Source organism: Tamandua tetradactyla, chromosome 22, assembly GCF_023851605.1.
Source record: "Tamandua tetradactyla isolate mTamTet1 chromosome 22, mTamTet1.pri, whole genome shotgun sequence".
NCBI classification, from domain to species: Eukaryota; Metazoa; Chordata; class Mammalia; order Pilosa; family Myrmecophagidae; genus Tamandua; species Tamandua tetradactyla.
This window is the reverse complement of record NC_135348.1, coordinates 30,116,699-30,133,948: the sequence shown is the minus strand read 5'-3', so window position 1 is coordinate 30,133,948 and position 17,250 is coordinate 30,116,699.

Genomic DNA, 17,250 nt, shown 5'->3' with positions numbered 1-17,250 from the left:
GTTCTACCTGACCACCTTGACACTTGGCAGTTTGACATGGTTCATAACTCCTTACTTCTTATTTGGTAGTTTTCCTCTAGCAACATCTTTTATACAACTGAAGTTGATCAAGTGGCAGTCAAAAATATTGTATATTGGGAATTTTCTAATAGAAACAAAACTCTGTTACTTCCAAGAATAGAAATGAAAATACTGATTATGTACATCCATATTTATAGAGAAAGCAAAGCAGATTGACAAATGTCAGAAAATGACAGCACGTAAGATGACAAATTATGAAATCCATCTTCATGGATGTCTCATTGATGTCGCTAATGCAGTATTTCCTATGTTCAAAATGGTGGGTTATTTTATTTTGAAATATGTGGTTTTATATAGTAACAATGCAGTGCCCACGCCATAACAATTAATGTAATGTAAATGTTGAATTTTCCTTCCTGACACTTCAGGCATCAAATTAATCTCTCATGAGTAAGAAGTTGTTATTATTCAAGCTACATTACTAAAGAGACCAATATTACGTGTAGGAAAACAAAGTTTCATTCTCTAACAGATGCCTAATTAGAGAGCGGAGCACTTGAAAACAAGTGAGGCATAGAAATGGATTATATAGCATTTATATGTGGAGCACATTATTTATCAATAAGGACATTAAATACCGCTTGAAAGAGAAACTTACCAGAGCTTAGTTGAACTTTGAGCTATTAATTTTTCTTCTTCTTTTTTCAATAATTTAAATGATAGGACATATCAACTTTGTTATTATAGCTTCTGTTAAGTTAAACAATTGTTGATTTCTCCCAGTAATTAACTCAATGACCATAAAACTTGGTTCTTGTAAAGCTTATTTTCAGAAACACATCATAAATATTGAGAAATCTAATAAAGAATCAGTGAAATGCTGATGAAATGAAAGTTTTCAGGCACTGCTAAAATTCACAGTAGAGCTGAACTTGGAATTTAGCATTGGTAGAAATGAAATGTTCTGTGGAAAACAGCTGCTTTCTATAATGCATTTGATTGCAGTATTATTTTCAATTTTTTTCAAGAAAAAAAGTGTTAGTTCCTTCAGTCTTTTACCATATATATAGTACCAATTACTCAGTCATAACTATTTTATAGCTTTGTGAGGTCAGGATTAAATAATAAGTGTGGGACTGTTATGTCATTCCTGGAATGGTAGGTAATGTTTAAGCTGACTTTAGCAGGACATTGGAGATTCCTCATATTTACAGTGGAAATATGGCATAAAGAAACTCTTTTATAGTCTTAGGGATAGTCACTACTACGAATACATAATTTTTTCCATTTTCATAACTGGGTAAACTAAAAATGCATGCATGCATGCATACATACATACATACATATGCTGACTTTTGGAGAACACAAGTTACTTTACTTCTAATCCATATTCCACAAACTTGTCTTCTATTGATCCTTCATTGCCCCTCATTTGACCCCTCCTTTCTTGGGTCTTTCCCCATTCCATCTTTCTGATGTAGACTAACCCGAGGTTAGTTTTTTTTTTATGTGTGTAAGTCAATGTGTGTTTTCACACACACAAAAAAAGTTCTTCTTTAAATGCCTATAGGGTCAGAGGATTAAGAAAAAGCACATTTTACTGTTCATAATAGTATGTCCAAGTCTCGGTAATCAGTTCAAAATAAAGTATTTGTATGGCATCTCAATTCAAGGAAACCATTTGAACCATCGGTCTTATCTGTATCAAATTAGTGTCTAGAGCATATAACTAAATACTAATACTCTATACTTGGAGCACAGTTTAAAACGTCCTTCACAATATTATTGTTATGAAAGTTATTAACAGTTTAAACTTATGACCCTCTCCCCATACCCATTCTCCTATCTGTGGGAAGCACCAGCCCAACTTGTTGAAGCTGGCCTGGTCTGCTCTTTACTCTTTTTCCTATTCTAGCACTTTAGAGCAGGAGGGTTGGCTAACTGGGCTGGTTGTGTCCCATTCCACAATGACATAGTAAACTAAGATTGAGATAGTATAGGTAGAGTACCTATATCAGCTTAACTGCCCATTGATTGACAGCTGTTGGTTGTCACTGTCTTTAGCTTATACTATCAGACCATTGACTCTCAATGTAGCAGTTACGAAATGCTAGCTCTGTCTTGAAGGGTTCCTGTGACTCCTTTGAAGGACATGAGTGTTCTAGTTCTGAGTCAACCACTTGATTTTGATTTGGTGGATCTGTCCCTCCCTAAAGCTGTAGATGGTTGTGTGATCGCACTTGTCTGAGGCTCTTTTTAGAACTGAGACACATATGCAACTTAGTCCTCAGGGGTCAGGCATTGATGCAAATTCAGCAACACCCTAAAGTTCTCACCCAATGTTGTATTTCATAAGTGTAATTCTTTAAAAATACTCTAAATTGATGAAATCCATGGACTTCTGTGACTTTGCTTAGGTCATTAAAATATGACCATGTGGTGTTAAAGGAAAAGGCATAAATTCTAGCTGGGGCTTCAGTGAGTCACCTACTTTTCCAGGCACGCTTAACAGGTACTATAAAGTATTTAAAGGAATACTTTAAAGTTAAAAGAAGTTAAACTTTAACTTCTTAAAGTTAAAAGTTAAAAGAATTCTATCACTTAAAAAAAAGTGTGTATGAGGGTGGTGTGACGTGGCTCTGTGGCAGAATTCTCACCTGCCATGCCAGAGACCGGGGTTCAATTCCTGGAGCCTGCCCATGCCAAAAAAAAAAGAAAAACAGGTGTGGATGTGAGTGTGGGTGTGTTTGTGTTTGTAGAAAAAAGAGGGAGACCTAGAATGAGGGAGTCAGCAAATAGACAAAGAGAAAAAGACAATAAAGATAACAGTATTTCACTATAGATTTTCCAGTTAGCTTGAGAATCGGTGTTAGGGGAACTAAGTAAGGCCTATTACAAAGTCAAGCGATAGTGGAGTTCTCACTGAATTACAATGTAAATGGAAGATGTGGCATGCCAATTTCTGAGATGCTGCTAAATGCTTCAAAAGAAATTGAAGTGGGAAGAACTATATTTCTAAATGGATAAATTTCTTTTTTAATATATGTAAAGTAAGAAATGAAAGAACTCTTATCATGACACTTAATAGTCTTTCTTAGTGTAAGACCTTGTGGAGAAGTGAATTAAATATTTTAACTTTGGATCCAAGTAAAATGCACTCATGATTTTTACATAAATGGAACTTACTTTGCATAAAAAGTGACAATATTTTCCTATCCATTTTCATATTCTGTCCTGCTCCTAGGAAAAAAAAACAACAAAATTATGAACTTTTTGGGCTTTTATATGAAACTTAATTTTATTTAAAAGTTTATTCTTATACAGATATTTCTTTATCAGTTTTACTTTATCAACCACTGTCTACAGGTATTTTACTGTGGACACTGAAGATAGGGCTCAATTCCAAGATCCCTTGCCTTTCCTTACCTTCCCCATTCTCCCAATACAGTTATTACATTATTTCTAATCTTCTCTTGAAGCCCTTTGAGTAAATTTACTGGTACATATAAGTAATGTACTCATACATGTATTTCTGGTTCCACTGATTATGCAATATATCTATTACACCTTTCTTGCTTGGAATACAGAATTCTGGTTTTATCCTGCTTAAATACTATGTGCCTCATCTGGAAAATTGGCCAGTATTAGTAGTGACCTCACAGGGCTGACTTGAAAATAAAATGAGTTAATGCATATATGACGCTTAAAATAGTATCTGCTGCAGGGATACCCAATAAGAGTTGCTCTTGATGTTGTTGTCATTACTATTATTCAGGCAGCGGTTTGCTTAAAGAATCTGAGCACTTTCTTTAGCCTCATTATCCAGATTCGTAGGCCAGACATAGTTGTGAAGGTCTTTTTTGTCAATAGTGAGTTTAGGAGTGGACACATAGAGCTAGTGGCTCACTGAGATGTTACAGGAAGTCTACTGGAGGTAGAGGGTGGGGCGGCATCTGGCAAAAAGAGAGTACACAGATTTTATTAGTATTTGTGCTGCTCGCTCTTCCGTACTTGCAGTCTGCTTTGGAAGACCATACGTGAGAATGATGCTTAGATCCATAGCGAACCTTGTGTGAGAAATCAAGAACATACTAAAGATGGCAGAGAAGAAAAGCAGAACCTGATTCTTGATAAAGCAAATGAGCTCCAGAGAGCTCTGGGAAAGCCTAATTCCAGACATGTAAAAGAAAAAAATAACGTGCCTAATTGTTTATTTCACTTTTATTTGGTTAGTCTTTTACTTCAGGTTGAAAATATTCTTAACATATATTAATATTTGGTGCCCTAAGTCACTTCTGCTCTCCTTGCCTTCTACTTTCCAACATTATTTATTTGTTTTTTGTTTGTACGTTCTCAAGGCAGAATAACAAGGAGGATTATTTTTAAAAAATTAAAGTAAATTAAAACGAATTTGTGTGATATAGTGAAGAAATATTTAGATGGTAAAGTATAACCTCAAAGGCATTTAAAAATAGACAGGATTGTACAAGTGAAAATATGAAATGAAAAAAATCACAAAACTAAAGAAAGTTAAATTAACTAATAAATAGAGGAAATCGAAATTATGAAATGGAAGGCAAAGAAAAATACCCTTAAATCATAAAGTAATCAAAATCTAAAGCTCATCCATACTTTAAAAAAGTAAAGTCGTAGCCAACCAGAATTTGAGCAGTAATAAATTAGAACAAAAGCCTAATAAAGAAAGAAAGAACCAAGTAACAAACAGTGAATTTAAAGCAATGTTACATAGCAATAAAATGGAGATTTAAATCAACTTAAGGAGAAAAATCATGGACCATTTCATGCTTATAAATTTGATAACTTAGATGAAGTAGATGATTGTTTAGAAAAGATAACAAAAAGACCTCAGGAAGAAATTGATAATCAGCATAAACCTATAACCGTAGAAGAAACTGAATCAGTGGTGAAAAATGTTACCATAAATGACACAAAGCAAAGAAAGGTTAGCAACACAAAAAAAATGTTTTCAGGACAAAAACTAAAAACAGACTATGAAAAATTCTGATGAAAGGTGATTTCCAGAGAGATTGGAGGGTATCCAAAATTAGCCAGAGATTTAAAAATTGTAAAGCAAATAAAGAAAGGGAAAAAACAATAGGGCTATAAGCCAGGGAAAGAAACAGGGAAGAATTCATATTACATTTGGGTCAGCAGTTAAAGAGCATTTACAATTGTCTCATAATGCAGAAACCTTGCACAGGGGTAAGATATTTGCTACACATATAAATGAATATTGGTTTCTAAATAAAGGACTCTGCAAATTAAATTGAAACCACAATCAAATAGATAATTTGGCAAATCATATGAAGAGGAAGAAAATTTAAATGTGTTTACAAAAAATGGACAATCTTACCAGTAATTAGAAGGAACACTTCTTCATAGAGTTCTTTCCTTGAAAGGCAGGTCGCAATCCCCGTGGACGCCGCCGTTATCTGTTAATAGGCAATTCTCTAGAGACTAAGTAACTTTGCTCCGTTTTACCCTCCAGTTGGTTGACTTCACAGTTAGACCCAACATCTACACTAAGCCTTAAATCTTATCTGTGTAATTCATCTCTTCAGTTCACTATATTATTTAGTCTCTTTGATTCATATTACTCAGCTTCATTCTCATTAGGTCTAGCTTTGCTAGCCAATTTCCTTTATAGAATTGATTTCCTACTCCCCAGTGATCAGAACTAGTTCTGACATAAGCTTGTTTTCTCTCCACCCATAGAATATTATCCTTCAGTCTTGCATTTTCAACCTCAATATAAATGTTACCATTAGTGAGCATAATGTTTTCAAGTTTCATACATGATGTAGCATGTATCTGTATTAGTACTTCATTCATTTTTTTGTTGTTGTTGTTTGGCATGGACAGGCTCCAGGAAATGAACCCAGTTACCAGCATGGCAGGCAAGAATTCAGCCACTGAGCCACCATTGCACTGCCCAGTACTTCATTCATTTTTATAGTTGAATGGTACTCCATTATATGGATACACCACAGCTTAAATGTTTATCTGGTGATGGACAGTTTAGTTATTTCCACATTCTTGCTATTGTGAATAACGCTCTATGAACATTTGTGCACAAGATTTCATTTGAACACTTCTTTTCAGTTCTTTTGAGAATATACTCAGGGTGAAAATGTTGGGTCATATAATTCTTTGTTTAACTTATTGAGGAGGAGCCATTAAACTGTTTTCCATTGGCTAAACCATTTTACATTCCTACCAGCAATGTCTCTACATCATTGCTAACACTTATTTTATATTGCGCTTTTTAAATTATAGTCATACTAATGGGTATGAAGTGGCATCTCATTGTGGTTTTGATGAGTATTTTCCTAATGTCTAATTATGTTGAGTATCTGTTCCTCTACTTGTGGGCCATATGAATATTTATTTGGAAAAATCCTCGTTTAAGTCATCTGCCCATTTTTAAATGGTTGTCTGTCTTTTTGTTGCTACATCATAAGGATTCTTTGTATACACTCTGGATACTAGATCTTGATTAGATATATGATTTGGAAATAATTTCTCCCATAGGTTGCATTCTTATTTGACTCATTGATCCAGCTGGATACATTTGAGAACGAGCAACCCTTTAATATGTATTAAATAACATGTAAACAATTATGTTCTATAACTACACATTTGTATCTGCTGATATGAGACTATATAATTCAGTGCATGCGAAGAAAACAATAATGTTGTAAAATATAGCAAGTGGGAGCTTTTATTAACCTGCTATCTTATATAAAGACAGGAACTTTTTTTAACAGTGTCACTTTCCTTATAAATCTCCTATTTTTCTAACCAGGAAAATATAGGAGAGATACAGCTAAAAATATACTTCAAGATTACTTTCCCAAAAAATGTAGGAAGACATACTCCTATATTCCAACAATTAGTTATAAATTAGATCTTACTTTCTAATTTCAAAAAAAATCTTGACTCTCATTGTTAGGGAGCACTAGACTAATGATTATAAAACTGAGACAGATGGCTCTTCATTGCTCTCTGCAAAAGACACTGTCTTGGATATAAAGTCACAGCAGATGCTTCAGGAGATTTTTTTTATTAGATATAAAGCAGGGGGGATGTTCAGAAAATGCTCATTATCTTCTTAAAGCAGAATAGAGCCATACTGAACATTCATGAATCAACTATTATAGAGTATATAGTTTAGAAAAGGTGCACTTTTAAAAATGTGTAATCATTTTCACTGCCTTACCTATTAAATTAAAATATTCCATAAACTTTAAGGTTAAATAACACCAAAAAAGCCTCATTGGCTTTCATTTTGGATTTCTTGGGAACCTAATGATTCATACGCTCTGTTGTGATGTCCGTGGGCCACAGCATTTGAAGTTGTGTTGTTAAGGTAATATAAGTTGGGCAGAAATTATAGATAAAACTACCTAAAACTAAAGATTATATTTTAGCTCCCAAACTTGTCCTGTCTCATAACTAAAGTTGAATGCTGAGTGGATTTCTTTAGGCTTGTGTAACATCTGCTGGATGCTGAATTTTTCCTTACTGAGATTTGAAAAATGAGGCATTTAATTGCAAGTTGGGAAACATCTATTTGCCAGTATGTAGTATGATAATTCCACTTATTTGGACAACTGAACATCTGGGCTAAACTCATGCACATTGCCCAATGACCAGACTAAGGCTAAAGAAAGGAGCCAGTTTCATTTCTAAATAATAAGCTGTGAAATTTACCACATATTCACATATCAGTTCATTAATAAAAATTTTAATGCTAATAATCAAGCTTTAAATATAGTCTTTTCTAACAAGTAAGAGCCCTTAGAACGTATTTCCAAAATTGTCACATATTACAGTTCTTTTTGACAAAGAGAGTTGATTTCAGTTTCTAATACCTCTCTTTGTTTTGATAACATGTTCTGTGTTTTAGATTTTTTAAATCTTCTGGATATAACAATCTTCTAATAACATATTGCTCATAATGTGGGTCCTAAGTCCTATGTCAGTCAGAATCATCTGATATCTTAAGAACCTCTATGTATCCTGAGTGATTGTCAAAGACACAATAAAGTTTGACAATTATTGCTTTAGCATTCATTGTTATTCAGCAGTCAAGATGTAGGGGTGATGATCAGGCTTAATTTTCTCCAGTCATTTTTATATTTAAAGGGTGTAATTTTCGGTAGCTTTATAAATTCCAATTATTCATAGATTCTTTTCACATCTGAAGTGCCTCACTTCCACATTACAGGGATAACAGTTCAAGAGATGTGAGATTTTCAAGAGATGTGAGCTTCTTTATATCCAGTAAGATTTTTAACTTGTTCAAAATCAGCCAGGCATAGAAAGCTCATTAATAAAGATTGCAGGAAAGATGAGCTAAAGAAATGGCTTTCTGAGAGAGAGGGGGGAAAAAAGAAAACCTGCCACTATGCATTTTCTAGAAATTACAGAAAATGAAGTTTAGATACCTCTGATTTCTTATGAAGTTTGGGATTTCAGGGCTTTCAATTTGGCTAGGATTCAAATCAATGCACAATATTGACAGGGTTAATATACAAACTGCATCATCATAGGTTTTTGGACTACACTGGTTAATCTTGAAAAACTATATAAGAAATAACAAATGAAGCTTGACATTAATCCCAGAATGGTTACAATGGATAAAATCATTGCCCTGCATACATTGGAGCCCCACCGGTAATTAGAAGAGCTCATTAAGTATGTATAAAAAACCTCTTCACACATTACAGTAAACTCTTTATACCTGTATATGTCAGGTATTTTGAAATAATCCCTGCACTAAAAGTATCAACCATCATCTTCTGAAATTATCCCCTTCAGCAGTAAAGCTTCTGCACTTTGATATTCTTTTCTCCCAGTTTCTCGGGGGAGATAAATGCATCTGAAAATGTAGCATTGGTTACTACATCAACGAAATTCATACTTAAAGTATTAATCTTATCTGAATTGATAAGCACCATCAAGCATTTTAGGAAAGTTATTCTTGCACAAAATATGACATTTGATTGGAGAAATTCTAATTGCAAGAAGGAAGATAGCTAGACTACAGAATAGTAATCTCCAAATTTAGACATCAAAAACACGAACCCAAAAAACTACGGGAAAATATAAGCCTGCTATGGTTGCCCTTATGGATCAAGGAGATGTTTACACTTTATAATCTAAAGATTCATTGAAATCAGAATTCACAAGGATTTAAATTCACTTGTAATGACTGTAACATATGACTCAACTTATAGCAATTGAATCTCAGAATAGGAGAGTAGCAGTGTAGCAGTCTAGTACTAATTCCAATATTTTAGTGGCTTTAATGATAGATAATTTGCAAATATAATTGCATCTCCACATAGGCAGATATACGAATACATACTTCCATTATATACCATTATTTGGAACCAGTGAGCCGGGTTCAAGACATGGCTCTGACTTACTATGACTGTGTGACTTGGGTAAAATTACCTGATTTTCTGAGCTTCTATTTCAGTTAAATAGAGATAATGACAGTACCATAAGTCTATGATTTTTATGCAGAATACATCAATTCATATATGTAAAATGCTTCTGATAATAATAAGTTCTTAATACCTGTTGGTTGTTATTTTCATTATCACTTTGTTGAAGTTCTTTGCCTGAAACATCCCCTGACCTAATATGCTAAGAGTCTGGTAAACCAGATGGCTGAATGACAGTTGGACTTTCTGATCATCGATCTGTTCTCTGAGGGATATGATTAACAACAAAGTAATCAGAAAAGAAACTAGAATGATTACTTTATCAGCTGAAGGCTTTGAAGGGAGGGTCCCCAAATTAGTTACCCTTGTATCCCTAATACTAAGCAAAGTACTTGATAACTAGCCTCTTCTGCCTAAATGTTGCTAAATGGCCATCATGCCATGGGCATTCATGCAATGGAAAGCATACCCTGAGTGATACAGGAGGAAAGGGCTTGTAGTATTATTCTCAGAAACTCTGAAGCCAAGTGCAAAAAGTGGCAATCCAGAAAACGGAGTCAAGTCCAACAGAGAGAGAGTGAAAAGCCAAGGTGACCACAGGGGCAGGGTCACTGCGGCTGAGGGCAGTGAAGAGTTGTTTCTCTTATAAAGTGTCCTCGCGGTCCTGTGATGGGAAGCAAGTGAGTTGCTATAGAATTGGTAGCTAAGCATCTGGATCATGTCAATCTGGAAACAGTCTTGTCAGCAAATAGGATTTGGATAGGAAGGAAATTAGGGTAATGGCCAAAACTCCACTTTGTGGAAGGTAGATATATCCATTCGAGATTTCTTAGACCTAAAAGGAAAGTGACAAAGCAGTTTTGAGTTCCCAAAGTTGATTTCTGGTTTGAATCCTCTTGTTTTGTGACTAATGTTGTTCTCTTGGTTTCGCACCTTGTAAACAGTGTGGCTGTTTTAGGTGAATGAGTCTTGAGTTTTCTGAGAGAAGAAAATTTAGTAATTTTTGGTATTTGGCACACCCTGGACACTAAGGAGAGTTAATTCCCCAGTAGACAATTTAGTTTAGTCATACAAAAAACCCTATGAGTTAATTTTCTTGCCTCTTGAAATGTTTTTTATATTATTAACATTACTTCATTGTTTAACAAATGAAGAAATGCAGGATTGCATAATTTGCCCAACATAGTCTCTAATAATTAAGATTCAGCATAAATATTTTTGAGTGAGCAAATGAATGAATGAGCACTAAAACGGATGGTTTCTTCTTTCATGTGGTTTAGCTCTATAGGAAGCCATCACATGTAACTTTAATAAAGTGTCTTCTCTTTTGGGTTTTCATTTTTGGCCTGATCTGATTGGGCTGGATTAAATTAGATTTAGTGCCTTTTTCGCTTATATTCTCTAAAATTTTGCTAATTTATAAGAAATAACGGGTCCGATGCAAGAGAAAGACATTTTTGATTCTTTGGAAAGAGACCTATAGTGCACATAGGCAATTGGGATTTAAGGATATGAAATTAAGACAGTAAGTAATTTAAGTTAGAATATGTTGAATAGAAACCGTTTGTTAAGAAAGATGTGATACGTTCAAAACAAAGTGTGTAAATCTACATTTCACAGTAAACAAAGCAGTAACTTTGTCAGAGTTGCACTAAGATTGCTTAAACAGTCACTAAACAATGAGAGCTATTTTTAACTATCGCATAGCACAAATTAACTCTTGGATAGTCTTCCTGGAAGAAGAAGGAGATATACTGACAGGTGCAGAGTGCAAGCAAGACAAAAGAGAGAGAGAGAGAGAGAGAGAGAAACTGAGACAGAGGGAGAGAATGAGAGAGAGAGAGAAATAAGAAGCTTGATAGATAGATAAAAATTTTGAGCAAATACTAAGTGCCAGACATTGGTTCAAGCAATTTACATATCCCATTCACTCTTTGGAACCCCATATGAGGTACAGAATATTCCATTTTTATAGATGAAAACCAGTTAATGAGGTGCCCATGTAGTGAGAGGTAGAGTTGACATTCAAACCCAGGCAGTCTGATTCCAGAGCTCACTATATTTATTATCTGCTACCTCATTAAATGAGGTAAAAATGAAGAAACCCCCGTATGATAAAGAGAAAGTTAAACAGAAGTGGAGCAGACGGCTAATGGTCGGAAACGAGATGTAGGAAGTGGAATGGGGAATGGGCTTTGAGAAGGCACCGGGGAACAGAATTAAGATGAAGTTGGCACTTAACAAAGTTGTTTTGCTGTAGTTATGCCCAATCAGAGAAGGGAAAGGATAAGTAATAGGTATGACACAAATAAGCTGCATCTGTTGTCAATTTCTCAAATCCATTTATCTGTCTTTCCCTCTAAAAACTTTACTACTATAAAATCATACCCATTTATGGTGAAAAATTCAAATAAACCAACAGAATTATGTTTCAGGTGAACATGTCCAGATCTGCCAATCCCAGATCTCAGAGGAAGCCATTTTTAAAATGTGTATTCTTTGTTGTTTTGTTTTGTTTTGTTTTGGCCTATTTGGAGGAATTCAAAAGACGTCATTCAGTTCTATACTCTGTTTACTCTATATCTTTGATAATTTTCCTATCAGTGCAAATTTCCTTTTCCACGGTATGCATGGCTCATAGTTTATTTAGAGATCACCCTATTAATCTACATTTTGTTGTCTTTAACAACACTTAACATAATATATATTGTAGGGCATTGTTGTTCTAAGTACTGTCCAAAGATGTCTACTTTTGGCTCCTGAACACCCTGCTGGAATAGGTACTCTGATTAACCCTATATATAGATAAAGGAATAGAGACACAGAGAGGTTGAGTAATTCACCTGTGGTCACACAACTGTAAAAGGGCAGAACTGGAATTCAATCCTAGGTTTTATTTACTACAAGGTCATGTATTTTGGATTAGTTTTCTTGATCAACTTTTTTGAAAGGTGATTTTGCCCAATTTACATTCATTACAAATATTTTGGGCTTCTTTTCTATCTAAATTATGTTCATTTTTCACTTTTCCCTTTTGCTAAGTGGTTTTGTTCTGTTTTAACTGTTTCTCCTTCAAATATTTTACTGTGTATCATATAGCTTTTCTGTATATAAACTTCTACTATTTAGTTTATGCCTTTGGAAAGAATGTAATTCCCTCCTGCTATGAAAGTGGAGGACATAAAGAGTATTATAGCCTCCTACCTTTCTGCCCTTTATTTCCCAAGATTTTTCTCACACTACTAAAGGTTAGATCACTGTCATTACTAAGTCCACAGCCCCAAAGCTGTTAGGGAATTCTATACTTAGAATTTATTTCTCTATATAGAATCAATTCCTTTCAAGCACTGCTTCTCCATTCCTGATTTATTTATGATGAGTCATCTCTTAGTTGTTTGGATATCTTGATCATGTAATTTTTTTATATCAAGAAAAATTTATAGATGGCTCCTTAAGTGCATATATATTAGGAGAGACTTTCTGTTATACAGAAATTATTATACAAACTTTAGGATATATTTCTGCCCTGCCATATTTGTGCTGTATATTGCTTAACTGTCAGATGTCAATGAATTTGCTAAAGAGAGTCATGAGGGGAATCGGTCCATGCTCCCCTTATATGTAACTTGATTTTTCTGTCTGAAAACCACTGAAGTTTTTTGACGCTGCAAGTTTCATGCATATGCATCAGTGTTCATCATTTTACATATGCTTTTCATGAAAATATTTTGACTTTTTGGTCTAGAGATTCAAGCTTTCTGTTATTTAATATATATATCTTTTGTAATTTTTAATTATAAAAATATAATTATTTATATAAGTAAAAAAATCTTACATTTATTCTGTTCTTCCAGAAATTTAATCACATTCATTGATATCTTTTGTTTTCCATCTCTATCATCTCATGAAACACATTCACTAATATGTTTTTAACTATTTTGCTTGCATATTCCTCTCATGTTTATCTTTATTGCTGTCTCTATTTTCAGAAATATATATTTTATCTCCTTCTGGTTCAATGATCATTTTGATCTCTAGTAGTTTTAATGTTTTTCTTTCTATTTTTTTCTGTGCTTTGCTACTTCATGTTTTATCTGCTAATGCTGCATTTTATCACTACTTTATTTTCTTTGTCTTCTCTTAAAGTTTCTTTTGAAATTATGAAAATGTTGCTTTAGCTTATTTAAGAATATGGAGAAATACTTGTGCGTGTGTGTGTGTGTGTGTGTGTGTGTATTTCCCCCTCTTTATTAGGAGGATGCTTTTTAATGCGTAATATTCATATGCATTTTTATTCTGTATTCATCACTACCACCACCTTTTTCTATAACATGAGTGTATCTGCTTGGTGTTGAATTTTTTTTTTTTGGCTGCTTATTCAGCTTTAAATGAAGTAACTCTATCTGGTGCAACTGTTTGCTCAGCAGTGATTAAGGCAAGTAGATGGGTATTGATCTGAGATCACATCAACTTCAGCAACAAAATGCTGAGGAACAAGCTTTTCACATTTCCCTTTAGAACGTGTAGTCACCCAGGCAGGGGATGTTGGTTCTCAGTGAAGCTTGTAGTTCTAGGATATTTTGTTTTGTGGTTGGTGTTTATTTCTGCTTAGTCAGTTCAGTCCCCAGCTTTAGAATTGGATGCCATCCATATTGTGTCTTCCCTCCGAATTCACAACCAAGATGCTTTCCCTGGGTGAGAAATAGAAACTGAAGAAAACAGAGACGGCCCATCAACACTGCCCTTCCTTCACCCTACTGCTTTTCTGCACAGCAGAAGGTGGAGTTTGAAAACAGGCCATCATTTACTATTACTTTTCTTTCTTTCTCACTTTGAACATTAAATATGTCTTCTCTAAATTTCATTCTGAAAATAAATGTACCTTCTTTGATTCTGTATATAAGTCACCGTTTGATCTTTCCATGAAACCAGCAGTGAATTTCTTGCTCTGCATTTATACTTTCTCATGATGTATCAACTGGCTATGGGGCACAGGTTTCTGTCACTCTCAACTGCAGTGATTTTAAACATAGTAGCTAAAAATGCAGTTGTAATTCAACTGCTATAAGGCAAACATATCAAAATCTTCAAAATAGAATTCCAAGAATTTTTAAGGTAAGAAAAAAGATCATTTTTGGACTTGAGAGCTATAATCACACACTTTTACAAGCTACTCTAAAACCAAATCAACCAACAACTATTTACTATTCTATAAGTCTTTCATAGGAAATGGAGAACATGTTAAAATCAAAATATACATAAGTTTGTAAATATCATTTTCCCAAATGATGCTAAGTTTACTTCAGCCCTTCTTGAAAGATTTTCTTGCATTCTTTGAAAGAGGGAAAAGGTGCAAAAATATCCCCTCAGTATCTGGTTCCCATTAATCAATGTTTAATTTTTCAGCTTTGCTGACATAGTGTTTTGCTTCTTTGGCATATGGGTCATTTATTTTGATTCTTATACAGGCACATCTGTCTTTCAATTAAAAACCCTCTAATAAATCTTTAAAATCTGATTGTGCTCTCATTCAATGTATGATGATAACTGATTTTTCCCTAATGTAAGAAATTCTTTAATAGCAATATAAAACTTTGAAATTGACCTTAATGTATCAGTTTTCATGATGGATTAGTGGTGTACCCCAGTATGGACCTGTTCTGGGTCTTAGTCTGCACTCAGATGGCTGTGGACCCATTGTAAATAAGGCTTCTTTAAGGTGTTACTTCAGTTAAGGTGTAGTCCAACCTAATCATATAAGGCCTTAATCTACATTACTGAGTCATTTGTTAACAGATGAAACTCAGGCAGAGAGACAGAGGAAGCCACAGGGAGTGGCCAAAAGCTGAATGTCCACAGAGACCAGAAGAGAAAGGAGATTGGGCCACCATGTGCATTGTCATGTAACGGAAAAGCCAAGGACCAAGCCGGCCCTAGCGTGCTGTAGTCTTCAAGGAGAACACGTTCCCTTGATGATTCCTTGACTCTCAACTTCTCCTAGCTTCAGAACCTTTAGCCAATAAATTCCTATTGTTTATACCAACTGTTGCATTTGCTTTAGCAGCTAGAAAACTAAAATGATTTCTTATTGCCTTCAATTGTCTCCAATTTTCATATGGATGAATTACTTAAAATTCTGGAAACAAATGTTTTAATGTCAAAAACAAGTATCTGTTTGCATCCTATGATTATCTTCCCTGTCTTAAGAATGGTTGGAAAAAACAAAGATGTTGAATTAGTGGATGTTTTAATATACAGTGAAAATGGTGTTTAGAAACTGCTGAAAGCAAGGAGCAAAAAGGTAGCGATCTTATCTGAAGATGATGCTTAGGCACTCACTGGATGTAACGCTCACTGGGTAGAGTTCATAGTTCTCTATGGTGCAATCCCTGGAACTGAGCCCTACTGTTCTCAGGCAATCCGTTGACTCTAGGGGATTGGAAACACCCACCCCCTACTCCCCTACACCACCAAGTTATTCTCCTGCCATGTCTTCTAGCGCAAGACTCTGAGCATCTCTCTGCCTCTCTCTCACATTTAATATCCATGTACCGGGTTTTGACCAGCGAAATGTGAGCCAAAGTGCTTATGTCCCTTGTAAGTCTGAGTAACGGTCGGGCAAAACAAACCGATAGTAATAAAAGTCACACCAGGGGCTACCTCTGATGGCAGTTGGGTATAGGTATTGAGCATAAAGAGACACAAGGCAACCATCTGGGGAGAAAGTAAAATTTCTCTATCTTGAATGAGGTGGTAATTATGCAGGTGGACATATCTGTAAATATTTGACATGCTGTATACATGGGTCTTATGTATTTTAATAAAGTATACCCCAATGTTTGAAAAAGAGGGACTAAGAAAGGGTAGTATCACTATTCTGCTACAGTTGAGTTTCTGAAATATTATTCATCAATAAAATTTGAAACAGTTGTGTACTGGGTGAATGGAACGAGGCCAAGTCATGGAGTGAGATTCCATAACGTGGGAAACCAGAAATCACCCCTAGACCATCATAATGTGGTAAGAGCATTAGCGAGACACTCCCAAGTCTAGCTTTCCATCGTTCATTTATCAATCCTCTGAAATCTCCACAGTTTTTCTTAATTCCTCTTGCCATCCTAAATTAAAAAAAAAAAAAAACATCTGGGAAGGCAGGCAACAAACAGCAACAGCTGTGGTTATTGGCACAGGAGAAAGAAGGAAAGCATAGAGATGGCAGCATGTAGCAGAATAAAAGCATAAAACTGGGCCAAGTAGCAGCAGCACAGTCAAGGATGGCAGAGGACTGAGTACCAGGAGTGCGTCCAGCAGCATTTTCCTTTTCCAAGTCTAGTAAGAAAATTTCAGCACAAAGAATTCTTTGTAAAATCATGAATATGCAACTACTGATTCAAATGTTTTCAGCAGTATCACAGAACAATGATATATTCTAACCCTGATTTTTTTTATTAACATCTTCCAGGTTACTAAGTATTTAGAGTTTGCTAAGTAAATGTGGGATAAGAGGAAATACTTTATTCACCTGGTCATTTATTTGACGCATCTTTACATTATCACCAATTCCAGGTTGCCTTGGTAAATAAGCTCTGAACCTTGCCTTTAAATGCTTGCCAAGGACATGTGGAACTGGTGACAAAACCTAAGACCATCCATTTGGGGGATTTAGAATGAGATACTGCATAAAGCCCAAAGAAAGATGGTAGAATAAATCAAAACACATTAATATTATGAAAAGTATACATTAAAATTCGAA